Below are 18,646 nucleotides of genomic sequence, written 5' to 3'. Positions count from 1 at the left end.
GCAACATGAACCTATCGCAACATGAGTTATGAGATATGACTGTATATACAACCCAAGAGGGCCCCTGATTCTTCCATATGGACAGCAGCGTCCTTGCCCTGCCACTTACGTTGCTCCCTCAAGCCACATCTCTTGCTAACCTATTCCCCTGCTTTTTGTAACACTGGGAGAGGCCAGATTCCCCTTTTGTTAACGACTCATTACCCCAGGCTAACTCATCAAAGGAAATAATCATATGTGTTAATATCCTAGGCCTAGAAGTGTCTAATACACAATTTAGGAAGCTTGCCTATGGAATTAGTCTTTCTCACATGCTAATTTAAGGATTAGAAGTGTCTAGTACACACTAGCTTTGATTACATTCTAAGACTTGGGGGTCTGATTCACAGCTTTAACACACAAGCCTTAATTAAATTCTAGCATCTACAAGTCCTATAACAATATATATCTACGGACAGTCAAGTTTTTGCCAGCAGCGTAGGCTGAGTTACATAATGATCCTAAAAGAAACCTAGGCAAAGAACACATAAGACTTGTCAAAAAAGTGTAGCCCATTTTCTTTGAACAATGTTTCTTAACCCATAGGCTGCATACTCACATTATATTTAAAGCACATTACTTCCTCCAAAGAATCTTGGGTACTGTAGTTTTACTCTCACAGAGTTACAAGTCTCAGCACCCTTAACAAACTACAGTCCCCAGGATTCCTTGGGAGAAGTCATGTGCTGTAAACATTTGGTTTAGTTTGGCCTACAGTCACCCTACATGTATGTTGGCAGATCTAATACCTGACAAGAAAAGGTCCCTGAAGTGTGAAACTGCAACATCGCCATTGTTTTGAGGCCTGTGTTAATTGTGTGTGTATGTTCTAGATATTGGGCATGAGTCTTTTGATCAAATGAGACATGAGGCTTCTAAGAGTTCTGTTCTCTTTTTGCTGTACCACTCCCGATTCAAATAATTTGTCTTGGTTCACCACACGATGGCAGTAGTGCTTATGTGACAAACTAGAAAACTAACCATGCATATTTTAAAAGGGCAGAGAAACATCCTAGTTTGGGTATTTCTGGGTGACCCTCTATAATTTTTAGCAATAGCTCCTTTGGCTATCCTGCAGCTCTAAGCCTCAGACCAGTTGCAATCGTTTCTTTGTGCATGCTTTATTTCCTGATAATAATAAAAATATTTTTATTAATAATAAAATGAAAAGCAAAAGTAGCCCATGCTTGTCCATAAGGGGGGAAAGCCTCTAAAATCCACAATTGGGGGAAGAGCCAATGTATGGGACTTTGTATGGGACTTTGAAAACCACTTAGAAGCCAATCTTGGCATTGAACAGAAAATAAATAAATACCAACCAAAATGTCACAAAATTGGGACAAGCTTTTGAGCTCTCTTTTAAAACAAACAGATACGGTGACTAGTAAGATACAGGTTAACAACAGTAGCAGATATGGGTACAGTGGTACCTCGGGTTATGAACTTAATTCGTTCCAGAGGTTTGTTCTTAACTCGAAACTGTTCTTCACCTGAGGTGCGTTTTCGCTAATGGGGCCTGGCTCACAATTTCCATTCTCATCCCGGGGCAAAGTTCGTAACCTGAGGTACTACTTTCAGGTTAGCGGAGTTTGTAACCTGAAGCGTTTGTAACCCGAGGTGTTTGTAACCTGAGGTACCACTGTATTAACATTAGCATTATCACGCAGCCAATGTTGTGTGGAACATGCTGTCCGCTTGTTTTCTTAAATTCTCTCAAAATGTCCTGTCTACTTTATGGGCTGAGTTTTTGTTGCAATGACAACATGCCAGGTGACATCAATAGAACTTCTGTACTGTTTTTGCTAGGGGTGCCAACTTGAATACAATATGGGGGGGGTGTATGCTATTTGAATCGCCATGCCCATCAACTTTTTGGGGAGTAGTTCCTATGGGTCTGGCATTCCTACAGCTGGGGGTATACCCCCTCCAGTTTTGCACAGGCTATGTGACCTAGAGTGCTTGCAATGGTTTGAATTCCGCTGTAGTAAAAGCCAGTGCAAGATTATCATTTCTCTAACCCACCAAAACATAGTTTGCTTGAAACTGCTCCCACAAAGAAATCTGAAACCAAGAGATTTTTGTGACGTGGGGATGGGGGAACTACTTAATAGTCTAGTCTGGACTTTAGCAGCACCAAATTGCTTCTCCTAATGCAATTTCCAGGAGAACATTTGTGCAATCTGTACAGAAAGTAGCATATTCGTGCTTGCCTGTGCTTGGAAAGGTTTCAGCTAATTTCATTCAAACGAACTGAATGTAGCAGAATGCTTCTGCATCTCTTATTTTCATTCCCCATTTTATTGGCCCATTGATTCTATATAATAACATTCCTTGGTGCTGTAGGTGAAACCATGGGCTGCATCAGCAATAACCCATAAATCAATCTGAGAACTGATGAAGACACTGGAAACCTCTAAAGTCCCACACATTATGACAGGGTCATCAAATTTATAATAAAGCAGTGCAGCTGCTCACACAGGAATCAAAACTTGAATGGCTATAATTAAGCACCAACTTAATAGTCAACTGTCTCCTTTTGCATAAATTGGAAAATGTTAGAAAGCACATTTCACATAAGAACTTTGATTGTAAATATGCCTGACTTTTAGAGTCCCTTCTTTACCAACATGTCCTTCCTTTAAACATGATTAAAGCACCCAAGAAGAATAAACTGTAAGAAAGGATTTCTAAGTCTTTACATATCTAGAAGAACTTGAGATTGCTTGCTAAAGTTCTATGCTGCAGTAAATATATTAATTAATTTAAGTATTATATGCTGATAGTCAAATATATATGTTGGGGTTTACAAAATACAACAATAAAACAGCATCCAATAAATCTGACAAATCAACTCAATAAACCAGCCACAGTAAACTGCAGTAGAATCAGCACAACCAACAGAACAAAGGCAACCAGCCAATCAATCAATCAATCAATCAATCAATACCTTATGAAACACTGCTCGGCTATCTCTAAAACAACAACAGGGAAGAGGCTACCACAAAGAAGGCCCTGTATTTCTTTCCTCCACCGTGGGGATCCTGCATACAATTTATTACATGCATATTATGTCTCTCCAGAATCGTAGTAAGCTTGCCCTCTGCAATGTTGGGCTTTCTTGTGTTTGCAATTATGGAGGGTTATGATTTCTTGAGGATCATTTTTCTAAATATTCTGAGCCCAGTGCTGGTTTGAATCACATACATACATCCAGATGTCTCAAATTCTGCTGTACTAGAGGATCACTTGGCTGTCATAACTAATGTGGAAGATGCATTCCAATGCTCTAATCCAGCAAAGGAGGAATGAATAAAACACCTGCCTTATACTGAGTCAGACCACCTCACTTAGCGTTGTCTACACAGGGCACTGATCTCTGGTTCCTCTCCCAGTTAGCTAAAGCTACAAAAATAGCTTTTGTATGCTGATTCCTTTGTTGTGGGATGCATATGCATGTCCAGATGCTCATCTGCATTGCAAGGTGCGTTTGGAGTTGAGTCATCAATGCAGTCCCCATTTGTACAATAAAATACAAGGAGAGGGGGACACATTTTCAGAGGCAGTGGAATACAGATAGGAATGCACATCTCCAAGCAGTGTAAACGGAGAAATTGAGCAAATTCTGCTCAGGCATTTTTCCAGATTCTGAACAAATAGGTGAACTAATGTGAATGTCACAGTCTTACCATATCTCTAAACCCTTGCAGCATAAATTCTGTCTCCGCCATGCTAAAATATTCCAACAAGCTTCAGTTTCTCTGATTGCGAACATACCAGCAGCAAGAACAGGCCACAAATGATTACTTCTCATTGTTCCACTCTGTAAGAAACTTGCAATTTTTCATGTTTTGTGGACAATTCAAAATTCAATATGCTTAAAATAAAAAATAAAAAACTTTCTCCTGACATATCTTCTATGAGACTATCAGTCTCCAAAGGACTGAAATAAATAGGCTCAGCATGGAGCAGCCGATTTGTGTTTAGAATTTGGAGCAGCCATAAGATAATGCATTCAGGCTTCCAAATGTGTAAAGATTTATCATAGTTTCCCCAGAGCACTTTGGGGGTTGGGTTACAAGGAGAATATAGAGAAGGTTTGGAATGTATTTGTACTACAAGCGTGGGCCAAGTTTCTGTCCTCTCTGCTTAAAGCTGCAATTATTTATCAGGTCCACTGATCCAATTTTAGTTGTTTAATAATGTGATGCGCCATAATCAAGCAGTTACAGCCATAAGCTTTTCCTCTGAGTGAAAAGTTGAATGCCTCAGAGGTTGGTTGGTTGGTTGGTTGGTTGGTTGGTTAAGGTAAAGGGAACCCTGACCATTAGGTCCAATCGTGACCGACTCTGGGGTGCGGCGCTCATCTCGCCTTATTGGCCGAGGGAGCCGGCGTACAGCTTCCGGGTCATGTGGCCGGCATGACTAAGCCCCTTCTGGCGAACCAGACCAGCACACAGAAACGACCTTCTGATCAGCAAGTCCTAGGCTCTATGGTTTAACCCACAGCGCCACCCTATGGTTGGTTGGTTGGTTGGTTGGTTGGTTGGTTTGTAGCAAATGTCTGGTCTTCTATATGAAGACCAGGGCAGGGTACAAAACATAACAGAAAAATAACCCACTCATTCATAAAATGTAACACTACGTATAAAATGGACCATCAAACAAACAGGGCAGCTACAACAGACCAAGTTAAACAATGATCAGTTGGTGCTGCTTACTGTATGAAAAGATCACAGAAGAATAAAATTCTGCTTCCCTGGCAGTTCTGACTTATAGAGTGTTTGGGAATAGTCAAGAGTTTCACCCAACTAGTTGTAGCTAGTTGTAGTCTAGCAATAAATGGAGCCCCACAGGTCTTCAACACCTATAGTTGAGTATCAGAGCCAGAGCACATTATTTATCATAATAAGTCAGCTATGGGCAAACGAAATCATGTGCTATGCTCAGATTTGGGTTATGATGGTCTTCTGCCAGCACACGGATGTGTTTCCCCCTGACTACTTTGGCACCAAACTTATATTCAATTCAAATCAATGAAGGGGTTCTACTCATTGGGGGACATCACCCACTGAGAACATATCCTCAGTGGGCAGGTTTGAAGAGGACCAGATCTGTGGAGGAGAACTCCTCTGTTTATACTCAGCCCATTCATTTCAATGGATCTTGTACATCAAATGTTTTCATACTGCCTTGAGGTATGTCGGCTCTGCAAACGTAGAGGAGTGGGAGCTGGTTTCTTTCAACTGTTTGCTCTGAATATAAAACATATTCAGTAAAGAATGTTAGATGACCTCAGCAATCCTATTTAAAAAGTCTTTTCTACATATTGTATGGATTATGGCCCACCCATAATACTTCTGAAAATGAAAGCTATTTGAAAATGGTAGTTGTAGAGAAGTACAACGGTACACTCTGCAATTTCTTAACACAAACATTAAAAAATCCATTTGATGGTTTAGAAATGAGACATTGCCAGCTCTAACCCACCTTTCTCATAACCCTGTGTGTCCACAGAGAACGCCTGTTGGATCAAACAATTTTCAGCTGGCATTAATCACATCTTTCCCCCACCCTCCTTTCAGGCTGTTTCTCTCCTTCCGCTTTTACCTTCACAACAACTCGTGAGAGGTAGGCTAGGTTAAAAGATGATGACTGGCTTAGGATCACTCAGTGTCTTTTCTGACCTTAACATGGACTGGAGCTTGGGTCGCCTCACTCCTAATTCAACTCTCCAACCACCATACCACCTAACACTTCTTAGCATAATTGCAAGGTATTCATCACCTCCTATCTCTGGTCACCTAGCCCACTGGGAGTCTTACTTATTCTGGAAATTCTTCAGTGTCGAAGGGCCTTCCATTTGTTGAGAGCAGGGCTTGCTTTGAGCACCACAAGCATGTGAGTGTCTTCTGCTCACTTCCTTTAGCACAAATGTGGAGTAAATGCAATCATAGTCTTGCTCACTGAGCTTAGGGAGTATGAAACAATAGCTCTCAACAAGATTTCAATAACTCTCAACGATATTTCTTATTGCTTCCTTGTGCTGAAACAGTCTACTAGCAGCATATTAAACTAAATCATGCTGAAACGTCAAGGCCAAAGTCCAACAGCTGACTTTTAAAACAATTCTTGCCAATATTCTCACAGATTCAGCACTAGATAAAGGCACACATTTTAAACTTATTTTGTTTTAATGGTTGTTCCTGGTTCTAAATGGGATTTTGCTGCTAGCCAGGGAAATTAAATGCTGCAGGATGCATGAATCATTCCTTATAGAAATGATTTCTAGCAAATCATGTTGAGGCTTGGAGAGGATGACTTTTCCCTTGTGTCCTGTATTTTTCTTTTAAAAGATCCAGGTAATTGATTGTTTTAATTAATGGCTGCAATTACTAACGGAATTAGGATAAAATATGGGAGCATGCAACAGATTGGTGGAGCAAGTAGCATAAAGTGCAGAGATGCAACCAGCCCAGGGCCAATGGTGCCTTTCTGCGTTCTGAGGGTTTTCTGCTTGGTGCAGCCTGTGTGAGCTTCATTAACTATGAATCCAAAATCTTGGGATCCCCGCCAAACCTGTGCCAAAGTTTTACAGTCGTTTTGCAGCAAAACTAATCCCTGGCATTTTGCAGTGGCCCCAAACTGAGTAATTGATACTCAAGTTATGGATCATAGGTATCAGCCAAAAACCCAACGTTGTCCATTCACTCCAAAAACTTTGACACAGGTTTGGAGTGGGATCCCAAATTTTGGGGTCTCAGCCTTCCCTGCCAGTATAGAGTCATTCTCAGCATATCCTATGCCCCTCCTATGGCCTGGAGGCTAGGTATTTCACTGAAACTAGCCTCCAGGACATAGGAGGGGCATGGAGATATCTACTCACACCTAATCAGCACATCTCCCTTGCTAAGAAAAAGCATGACTGGCTAACCACCATAACTTTGCCTGGACATTTTTAAGGTTATCACCCACACCTTGAATTGTGCCTAAAAGCTGACATCGCATTTCTCTACAGATAAGGGGCAGGTGGGAACTTTCCAATATATATTTTATATAGCTTGTGAAAGTTCATATGGAGAGAAGTGCTAGCTAAAATATCCTGGAGCCAGGCCATAAAGGGCTTTATAAATCAAAACTTGCACCACAAATCGTGCCGAGCAGATAATCAGTAACCACTGCAGTTGCCACAAAGGTGGCCTTTCACAGCAGCCCTGACCTAAAGACATAAAGCAGCTGAAACATTTCCAATTGCTTTTTCTTCCTGGGGGGCAAGGGGGAAGGGAAAGAATTCTTCATGTCTTTGGATCAGGCTGCTGTAATCACAAAAGCAAAGTCAGAACGAAGGTGGCAGCAGGCCGGATATGTTATCTTCTTACCTGTTATGGTGACGATGATGATGATGATCGATGACCACCCATTTCTATACCACCCTATACCCATTGATATCAGGGCGGTTCACAACATAACATTTCAATTTAAAAACCACAAAATACATAATAGATATATGAACAAAAACAAACCAACACAGTGGAACCTTGGTTCTCAAACGTAATCTGTTCCGGAACTCCGTTCTAAAACCAAAGCGTTCCAAAACCAAGGCACGCTTTCCCATAGAAAGTACTGTAATGCAAAATGGATTAATCCATTCCAGACTTTTAAAAACAACCCCTAAAACAGCAATTTAACATGAATTTTACTATCTAACAAGACCATTGATCCATAAAATGAAAACAATAATCAATGTACTGTACTATAAAATAAATAAGACAGTATAGTAGATGATAAAAATTAAAATAATTTTTTTCCTTACCTGCACTGATGATAGTCATTGTTTGGACGGGGCTTTTATCCATTTCCACAGTCACACAATCAATCAGTAGCTGAACTGGGTTCCACACAGTCACAAAAACAAATTAACCGAAAAAGCCTCAAAAACAAACACACAAATGGCGAAAACAAAAGCACCAAACTTAATCCATTCCAGAAGTCCGTTTGACTTCCAAAATGTTCAGAAACCAAGGCACAGCTTCTGATTGGTGCAGGCACCCCGGAAACAATAGCCAACAGCCACATCGGACATTCAGCTTCCAAAAAACGTTCAAAAACCAGAACACTTACTTCCAGGTTTTCAGCGCTTGGGAACCAAGGCGTTTGAGTACCAAGGCATTTGAGAACCAAGGTACCACTGTAATCCCTCCTTCTACAACCAGTGCTATTCTTCTAGAAAAAGAGGTGTCACCATGAATGCATCCCTTGTTTTCTTATAATGACAATGGCACCCCCTGTGAGGAGCCAGAACTGAGTTCTGGTGAACTCCAGCTGAAAAAACGCCACAACCCATTTAAAAGGGCATTGGATGTCAATTAGCCAAAGATAAAAGTAAAGGGACCCCTGACCATTAGGTCCAGTCGTGGCCGACTCTGGGGTTGCAGCGCTCATCTTGCTTTATTGGCCGAGGGAGCCGGTATACAGCTTCCAGGTCATGTGGCCAGAATGACTAAGCCGCTTCTGGCGAACCAGAGTAGCACACGGAAACGCCGTTTACCTTCCCGCCGGAGCAGTACCTATTTATCTACTTGCACTTTGACGTGCTTTTGAACTGCTAGGTGGGCAAGAGCAGGGACCGAGCAACGGGAGTTCACCCCATTGTGGAGATTTGAACCGCCAACCTTCTGATCAGCAAGTCCTAGGCTCTGTGGTTTAACCCACAGCGCCTGTTAAAGATGCATGTCTTTGCTTTGCACCTAAAGGTGTGTAATGAAGGTGCCAGCCGAACCTCTCTGGGTGAGCCACTGCAGAAAAGCCACTTTTGAACCAACTTGCATCACCCAAATAATTTTCAGTCTCATATTGATGGGCTTAGCAGACAGAGAGATCCTCAGTAGCTGGAGCAGTTCACACTCTGGGCATGAATGATGGCAGCAAGACCCCTGGCACAACCTGTAAATGATGGTACCCTGTATCCATCTCTTGCAGGATGTGGCCAAAACCTCCCACACCAAACCAGTTATGAAAACCAAAGTCTGCTGATGAGCTGAGCCACAGAAAAGACAAAAGAAGTCACCAACTGGAATCAGGCTTTTGCTTTTTTCCCCTGGTGTTGCAGCCTCCTAAATGCAGACTGTTCCTGGAACTTTAATCACAAAGCGTATAAAATCAAAACAAGCTCTTTTGTCACCAGGAGGATATTCATCAGCATTACTTTGTTATGTAAAGTGCCTCAGGCAGTGGTGAAGATTGATCTGGCTGCATTTATGTGGCTGTTAACTGTGGTGTTCTTCCCCCTGCTGTCAGGCAAAACAAACAGGGGCTAAAAAAAATAATGAACCACACACATAGAGAGAGAAAGGCTGGTAAAACAAGCCTCTGGTGTCATTGGGAGCCACTGGCATGGATAGTTACAACAAAGAGTTACACTGCTTAGCTCTGCTTCCCCGACAGGCTTCTGACATAATAATCCATCCTTAATTCATGGATGTTGAGCACAACCACCTTTTCGCGGCCAGAGCTACAGGCAAGTTATCAACATGATCCTACAAACGCATTTTTTCCCCTTGGTGGCATTGTCCTCTGAGTCCTTGTAGCAACCTTGTAGCTGAACTCACTTGATGTGTAGCTTTGCTTCTGCGCTAGCCGAGAAGTTAAATGTCTTTTCTTTATCATTCAGAGGAAATGTGTATTACAGTGAGGGGAGCAGCCTTGCAAACCTGATCCTTTAAAATGGCTTCGGCATGGCGAGAAGACAAATTAAAGTTTGTTATTTTGCACTTCTTATAGCACATATTTTTGGATGCTCAAGGTGACAAACACCTTCCCACCTCCATTTTATCCTCACCACAACTCTATGAGGCACATTGGACTGAGTAGCAGTGAGTGGTGCAAGGTCATGGGAGTTGAAGCCTGGGTCTCTGTGATCCAAATCCAGCATTCGGCAAGGGCTTTTTTTCAGCAGAAACTCACCAGAACTCAGTTCCTCTCAAGTGGATGCTATTGCCATTACAGTCAAACCTCAGGTTACATACACTTCAGGTTACATACGCTTCAGCTTACACACTCCGCTAACCCAGAAATAGTGCTTCAGGTTAAGAACTTTGCTTCAGGATAAGAACAGAAATCGTGCTCTGGCGGCGCGGCGGCGGCAGGAGGCCCCAATAGCTAAAGTGGTGCATCAGGTTAAGAACAGCTTCAGGTTAAGAACGGACCTCCAGAACGAATTAAGTACTTAACCCGAGGTACCATTGTACAGTTAAACCTCGACTGCTGAGTGGCTCTGTTTCAACTCCTGCATGACGAAAACCCAGAAGTAAATGCTCCGGTTTTCAAATCTTTTTTTGGAAAACGAACGTCCAACGAAGCTTCCACTTGAGTGCAGGAGGCTCCTGCAGCCAATCAGAAGCCCCACCTCAGCTGTCGAACATTTCAGAAGCCAAACAGGCTTCCGGAACGGATTACATTCAACAACAGAAGTTTGACTGTATCAGAGAATAAGGAGGCATTCGTGGTGAGTTCCAGCACCTTTTTCTAGAAAAATAGCACTGGTTATATCACAAGCCAGGCATGTTGGTAGCAGGTGGCCCAGGTCCCCCAAGTGACCTACATGCCAATAATAAGAATTTTTTAAAAACTTTAAATCATGTACACAAAAAGTCAGTGGGGAAAGGCCAGAGCTCAGTGGTAAAGCATCTGCTATCGATGCACATAGGCTCCCAATTTCAATCCTCAGCCTCTCTAGGTCGGGAGACACTGACTCTGGCAGTCAGTGTAAACAAAAGCCTGCCTCTCTATAAGGCAACTTCCTCTGTTCCTAAAAAGCCTCTCAGTGAGTTAAAATGAATAAACAGCATATAATGCCTTCAAGTACAAACACTAACATATAAAACAAATACAGTGGTACCTTGGGTTACAAACACCTCAAGTTACAGACTCCGCTAACCCGGAAGTAGTACCTGGGGTTAAGAACTTTACCTCAGGATAAGAACAGAAATTGTGTGGTGGCGGCACAGCAGCAGCAGGAGGCCCCATTAGCTAAAGTGGTACATCAGGTTAAGAACGGACCTCTGGAACGAATTAAGTTCATAACCAGAGGTACCGCTGTATTCAAAAATCAGCAGATAACTGCATGATGTGCAACACAAATCCCTGCCTGAGATTTAACAAACTTTATAAATTATAAACTAAAACGATGGCTGACAAAAGACTATAAACTAGCGGAAATTCTCAAATCTGTTTAAAAGCTGGGGAGAAAATAAAAGTCTAGGGCTGTAAAGATTGCAAAGTTCCCCAGAGGAACTTCCCTGGGAAGAGCTTCTTGCAGCTGGGGGGTCATCACTGGAAAAGCCCTCTCCATGTATGCTCCAAAATGCAACAAGAGGGGATTCTCAGAGGAGGGACTCTGCAGATGAAATTAATGCCACAACTATGAAATTAACTATCTGAAATATACTCGGAGTCTAGAGTGGATTTCATGCTCATAGTGGTGAGGAGGAATGGAAGTTCCCCCAGAATGTCTGCTTTATATACATTATTTAAACAATTGGCCCCATGTGATTGGCTAATTCCAGGATTCACCTGTAGGCCAATCAGGTTGCAGATTCACTTCCACCTGGAGCTGGATTGGGTGGCTCCTGTGGACCAATCAAACTGCTGTATTCTGAATCCTATTGTTCTAGGACCAATCAGACTGCTGCATTCTGAATCCGATTGTTTAAGGACCAATCAGACTGCTGCCTTTTGGATCCTATTCAACTCAGTACATAACACTATCCATTTTCCTTAAGTTTCGATTTTTACTCTCTTGCGGTGGTTATATTTTTGGAGAAACAAACTTCTTTGATCATCTATCAAGTCATATGAAAAACTATCTAGCACTACTAACACATTTACCAAAAAGCATATACATTAATTAGATAATGCTGTAATGTATTGCAGTGTAAATCTATATCTATGGCTATTGATGTTTGTATATTAAAAAAAATACTTTCTAAATGTCTTAGATAAAGAATTCTTAACTATAAATAATATACCAGGCACCTGATTTTAAACAACATGGTGCTGAGTTTCCATTTGACAGAAAACATTATCGAATTTTAAATGTATCACACTTCGCTGAAACGCAATTCAATTTTAAAATGTAATCTAAAACATCTCAATTACATTAGACATTGGCATGGAGGCAAATTCTGTCTCCTAAGAATATTTAATTATAGTAAATCACATTCCACCTCAGAAATGGAACAAAAACACACCTGGGGAATGGAGGAGACTGTTTCATGGAGAAGGAAGCGAGACGGCAGAATTAGCTATCAATGGCTACTATTCAAAGTGGCTATGGTTTCCTTCAGTTCTCAGAGGCCCTTGCTGGGAATCACAAGAGGAGCAGGTACTATTAAACTCAAGTCCTTCTGGGCTTGCAATAGGCATCTGGTTGGCCACTGTGAAAACAGGATGCTGGAGCTTGGTGATCTAGCAGAATTATTTGTATGTTCTTATCTCTTTAAAGCATCAGATGCTCTTATAAGTGTCGATTTCCAAGTGAGAAGGCTTTCTCTGTTGTGATATGACCTCGGAGAGACTTGCTGGGCATTCCAGCGCCAGATGAACACTTTTTTAATCTCCCAGTTTTAAAAACAATAAGCTGTGAGTTTACTGTTTTGAACCTCTCTTTATTTTTCTCTCTGCTGGGAATGTTTAGGCTGCAGGCTGTTTTATGATATTGGTGTGGGTTTTTTTAATTGTATTTTATCATGTTATGCTTCTGAGCTGTTATTGAGCGGCCTTCTATAAATATAGTAAACGATATAATGAAATAAATAAATCATGACCATTTTCTGATGTCTGTTGAAAGCTGCTTAGGGGATAAATCCCGGAACTGAAAATATATATATATTAAGCCCAAAGAGATACAGCTAAGGATTTGATATCAAGACACATTAATTACACGTGTGCCATGAGATTTAAATACATCATGGCATCTAATGGTACAGTACAAGCAAAACACTGAACATAGTTTGTAGAAAGGCAAGGAGAGCGTTAACAGGAATAAAAGTATTATTTTTCAATAGTTTTTCAAGACTTCACAAGCTAGTTAAACAAACAGATAAAGGAGACCAACAAAGGAAGCATATCCTATCACCAAAGACCCATTTTAAATAGTAAAAATATACATCTGGTAAGAAAAGAAGGAAATGCGTATTTTGTACATTCTGTAAACTTCTGTGCTAGTCTGAAAGTTGATATCAGAACAGAGAAGTCCCATATATCCTGCAAATGATAACAATTCAAACAAACAATCTGAAAGCCACCCGCATGCTCCTCCCTGCTCTTATGAACACTGACATGAATGCCTTCAGAAATGTAGGAGCAGTTTGTCTTGGAAGGGTTATAGAGAGGGTCTGTATTATATTTATATTATGTAATTTCTTCTGTAACAACCAATCTGTATTGCAAATGCACATAATCTGCATAGGCGAATTTACAACTCTGTTGTCTCTTTCAAGCTCTGCTCACTTTGTTCTTAAAATACATGGTTCAAACATTTTTTATTTATTTACATTTCTATCCCACCATTCCTCCAATCAGATAGCTAACATGGCGTCCATATTGTTGAACCAGAACTCCCATCAGCCCTCACATGACCCCAGTAAGTCAGGGATTTGGGGAGTTGTAGTCCCACAACATGTTTTAGATTACGTTTGCGATTTTTTTTAAGTGATTACATTATCTTTTTTATCTTTTTTGAAAAGCGCTTTGAGGTTCCCTACAATCAAGCGGTATATAAAATTTATGAAACAAACAAACAAACCACGGCTGTAGGGCACCGTGTTGGCTGTCCCCGCACTACCTTCTGACAATGTTGTTGCTGTGGGAGAGACCAAAGAATGCTGTGCACATTCTAAACCAATATATGCGTAGGTTTCCTATCTGCGCTGTAGATCAAACTAGTCATGTGAAAGCAACTTTGGCCTGTGGGTGGTGTCTTAATGGACTATGCATTGTAGTAATGCTACAGTGTGTAGGGAAAAGAACCAGTGGGAATGCAGGAGAGGAATAAACGGAAGCTAGGATTTATTTCAGAGACAGGAGGAAGCAAGAAGGACAACTCAGGTAGGTATACAATGTAAAGTTAAGCCACAGAACAGGAATGAACAGGATCCAGTAATGGCATTAGACTTAGTAACAGCATTAAAAGTCTCTTTGATGTGCCTCTCGCTACACCTTCCTGGGATGTGCAGTTCTATGCCTCAGGCTCTGTCACACAAACCCTGGTTGTATACAACTGTGAGGAAGCAGGAGGTGACTGCTGTTCTCTCCATGGTTCCTTTCTACTGCCCTTTTTTCTGTAATCTCCCTATTTTCTCTGTCTATGCTAATATTCAACTCTCCTGGGAATCACCCTCCAGTCTCCTCAGACCCATCCCTTCTGGGCAGCTGCAAAAGGGTGGAAAAGGTTTCTGCTATAGTTATCCCACAGAGAGGCTGCACCAAACAGGATTACACTTACAAATGAGCTATGCTAATTTGAAATAGATGAGTTCTATGTGATGATATCTCAGATATCACCACCGTTTTGTATACGTGTGGGGAATGAGAAACCAAGGTAGGATTTCAGGGAGATGTAACTGTGGAATGAAATTCACACACACACACACACACACACACACACACACATTCAGGACAATCAATGGGAGTTTCAACAAAATATGTTTAGAATTGTGGTTCTATGCTACTTTTCAAACAAGGGGTAGAACCAGTAATGTCAAAAGCAGTTTTGTCAGAATATAGGCATTGGGGGAAAATATTCTGCAATTGCAAATCAAGGCTCACAATCTGCCCAGTGGGGCATATACAGTATCATGCGTGCATTTCTCGAGAGTAACCCACTATTAATACCACCACATGGCAAAGCACTTTTGAAACTGAGGGGGAATTTAAAACTTATTGTGGGTGGTGGGGCTGCTGTTCAAGGAATCAAGCCTAAATCCCACTGAGTGCTCCCAGGCTTTTTGACTGCTGCTAAAGCAGCTCTCTGGATTGTGGCCATGGAGTTTTACAAGACTGAAAGCCTGCTTCGGGTCTCTTTCCCCCACTTGTTCCATTTTTATTTTTATTCTGGAAGAAAGGACAAACCCTCCTTTTTGTCTTGTCTGCCTCACAGAGCTCCACTCAGTAAGTCAGAAACCTGTTACCATCATATGTAATGCTTCCTGCAGCTTGAAAGGTTTTTAAGGCCTCCTTCCTGCCTTTTATATCTGGCAGCATGATTTTAACAGAGCTGCCTTTGTTGGCTTCTTTCCTTATCTTACTCACGCACAGGTATTCTCTACCTCCATCAACAGAACTGGGTGTTTCTTGTACCAAAAGGAATGCTGGCGTTCCCTTCACCTCCACTTGCCTTCTGCCACACAGTTCAAGGAATCTTTTCAGTCAGGCTGGCACCTGAGCAATTCTGCTCACACCTGTCTCCTTGGATGCTCTGGCCTCATTTTAACCAGCAGGCTTGTTTTTCAAAAGAGTTTCCATCTTAATCACCTTGCTGGTATTTTTATTTTACCACAGCAATAAAAAAACAAAACAGCCATGTAAATAAGCCCACAGGGGCTAACAGCCCAATTCACACAACGACTCTAATTCCCCCTTATAGCCATACACATACAGCCTAACAGAGCAAGGTTTAAGAAAGGAGAAGAGGAGGGAGAAGGAGGCATCTGAGAGTCACAACTTTCAGCTTCTCGATGAGGATGGAGGGAGAGAGAAGAGTCCCAATTCCTAAATTGGCTGGTAGCATTTTTTATGGGCAAATCTGAACTTAATGATCAGCATAACAGCAATATGTTATTGCCGTCTGATAGCGGTTGGGGTACTGAAAGTTTTCAAGGTTGTGATAGCAAGAGAGAATTTGTTATCTAAAATGTGGATCTTCTTCCTGCTATCCAGGCAGGTAAGTGAGGAGAGAGATTAGCCTGTCTTGGGGGGCCTCTCTGGCAGGAGCCCCAAGGCATTCCAACTTCTTGTAGGGAGGGAAGAGAAGGCAGGAGAGATGTTTCATTAACATTTTATTTCCTGGCTTTCAAAAGAAGTCCTCTGTCTGGTGCTTTTTGTTTGTTTGATTAAGTATAAATTCTAAAGGTAACAACAGGAAAGAACGACAATTTGTGCAGTGCACATTTTACACAAATGAGACAGCATTCAATGGATTTAACAAGAGCTAACTTCCTGGCTTCCATAACAGAGGCCTTTTTTTGCCTCTTCAACCTGAAACAGAGCTTCATTCTTTGGTGTAGGCTACCATTCTTACCTGGTGCCTTCGTTACATATCTTTAGGCACCAAGCAAAAAGATTCCTCAACTCCCAGGCCTTTGGCTAATTAAAAAACCTATGGCCTTTTGAACTGGGGGAAGGAGAGAGAGAGAGTATTGTTTTTATTTGTTACAATAGTATGTATTTCTGTGTGTTTGTATCATAAACTGCCCTGAAATCCTCAGATAAAGAGCAGTACAGTGGTACCTTAGGTTACATACGCTTCAGGTTGCATACGCTTCAGGTTAGAGACTCCACTAACCCAGAAATAGTGCTTCAGGTTAAGAACTTTGCTTCAGGATGAGAACAGAAATTGTGCTCCGGCGGCGTGGCAGCAGCAGGAGGCCCCATTAGCTAAAGTGGTGCTTCAGGTTAAGAACAGTTTCAGGTTAAGAACGGACCTCCGGAACAAATTAAGTACTTAACCCGAGGTGCCACTGTATAGAAATTTAACAATAAATATAGCAAAAGCTGCCTTTTAGAGGTACAATCTCCTCACTCCTGCTGTATGTGTGGATCCTCATGAAGATGCCGATAGGATATGGAAGTACAAGAACCATGGCATGTGAAGGATGTTTTGCACTTACGGTGATCCTTTGATAAGGATTATAGGCCAGGCCTGTAGAGCAAGGATGTGGAACCTGTCTCTCTCAAGCTGTTGGACTACAACTCCCATAGGCCATGCTGGCTGAGCCTGAGAGGATCTGGAGTCCAAGAACATCTGGACAGCCACATGTTTCTCATTACTGCTATCCAGAACCCTGTACTAGCCAGAAACAGACTTAGGAACTCATTTGCATCAATGTTGCTGTTCATTATGGCTCAGTATTTGAATATAGTAATTTAAAGTCATGTCTGAAGCCCATGGCATAAGCAACACACATAAATCATAAATCAGTCACATAAATCTGAGCAGGATTGCAGCTGGAATTATTTCTACACAGAAAACAATAATATTTCCAAGATGAACACTTTAATATGAATCAAACTTATTTCAACTAAAATATGATGTACTAGGATACATGTATATGCAAATATAGGCATATACATGCACACACATACAGAGTTCAGTATGTTATATGACAATGAACTTGCTAGACTGATGAGTGAAAATCACTTCCAGGATTGTGTCAGTTTGTAATTCTGCATGATTGATGACCCAGTTATAAAGAGGACTTCTCTAGTTTACGCTGATCGGTCAGCACAGCACAGCTTCAACTCATTCAATTTTATTTTAAGCACAGTGAAATGCCCTCTTAAAGAAAAGCTCATAGGGAGTTGTTTCATGGTTATATACTTTTGACATTTATTAACTTGAAGCCAATTCATAGGTCACTTTTTTCCAACGCTGAGATTAACGTTCACTTCATTAAAAGCACCATGTGAAATGTTCCTTGAGAAAAGCCCCATAATCATCTGTTTCACTCCCACCATGCACTGAGAATCCAATATGAATATTGATTTATCAAGGTGTATATTGAGAACAACCAGCCATACTGCTAAGTAGAGCTTAAGATTTCATTTCTGAAAAAAGACTTTCCTCTATCAGAAAAAAACACAAAATTTTCAGAGCATTTCACAAAACAAGCAAACTTCATTTTAAGATTTATCACAAGTATCAAAACAGAACAAAACCCATAATTAGAAAGACCCTAAAATGAAAAAACTTGAAAATAAATAGGGTGTTTTACCGCAACTTTATAAAGAGACAAACTTAATGGCAGTACTGCTTGTTAAAATTGCTGAAGGATACAGTATCCAGTGATAACATTTTCTTTAAAAGAGGGTAGCTCTTTTTTTTTATCTTGCTCCCATATCTTTAACAGCACCCTAACATACAAAAATTAAGAAGAGAATGAAACTATGCAGAAAGCTTCATCAACTAACTTTCTCTGTTTCTGGCTGCTATTAAATGCCCAGGAAAAAAACCTGGCAACCCTAGTTAAATTGCAGTTGCTGTTAAGATAAAAAATAAATCCTTTCCTTATCCAGTCTATAGTCTGAATACATAAAGACTGCTTCCTACATGAAAAGTTTATGGGTCCAAGCAAAATATTCCAAATGTTTGGATAATGGGTGCTATAATCCCACTATATATTCCCTATCATGGTTTTTAATATGTTGTGGGAATCTGTGTTAATCAAAACTTCTACCTGTTTCACCATGTTAAAGAGATGTTTGGGGAGATGGAGGATTCAGTTAGTCAGTTCAGTTAATTGTGCCTAACAAACAGTCATTACACACATAAAAATAGTAAGAACAATACTACTACTACTCCTCACAGTGATTTACATTTCTACTCCCCGACCTT

The sequence above is a fragment of the Podarcis melisellensis genome (genome assembly GCF_964234715.1).
Source record: "Podarcis melisellensis genome assembly, chromosome: 10".
Classification (NCBI taxonomy): domain Eukaryota; kingdom Metazoa; phylum Chordata; class Lepidosauria; order Squamata; family Lacertidae; genus Podarcis; species Podarcis melisellensis.
The sequence above is the reverse complement of the archived record's forward strand: the minus strand, read 5'-3'. Positions refer to the sequence as shown.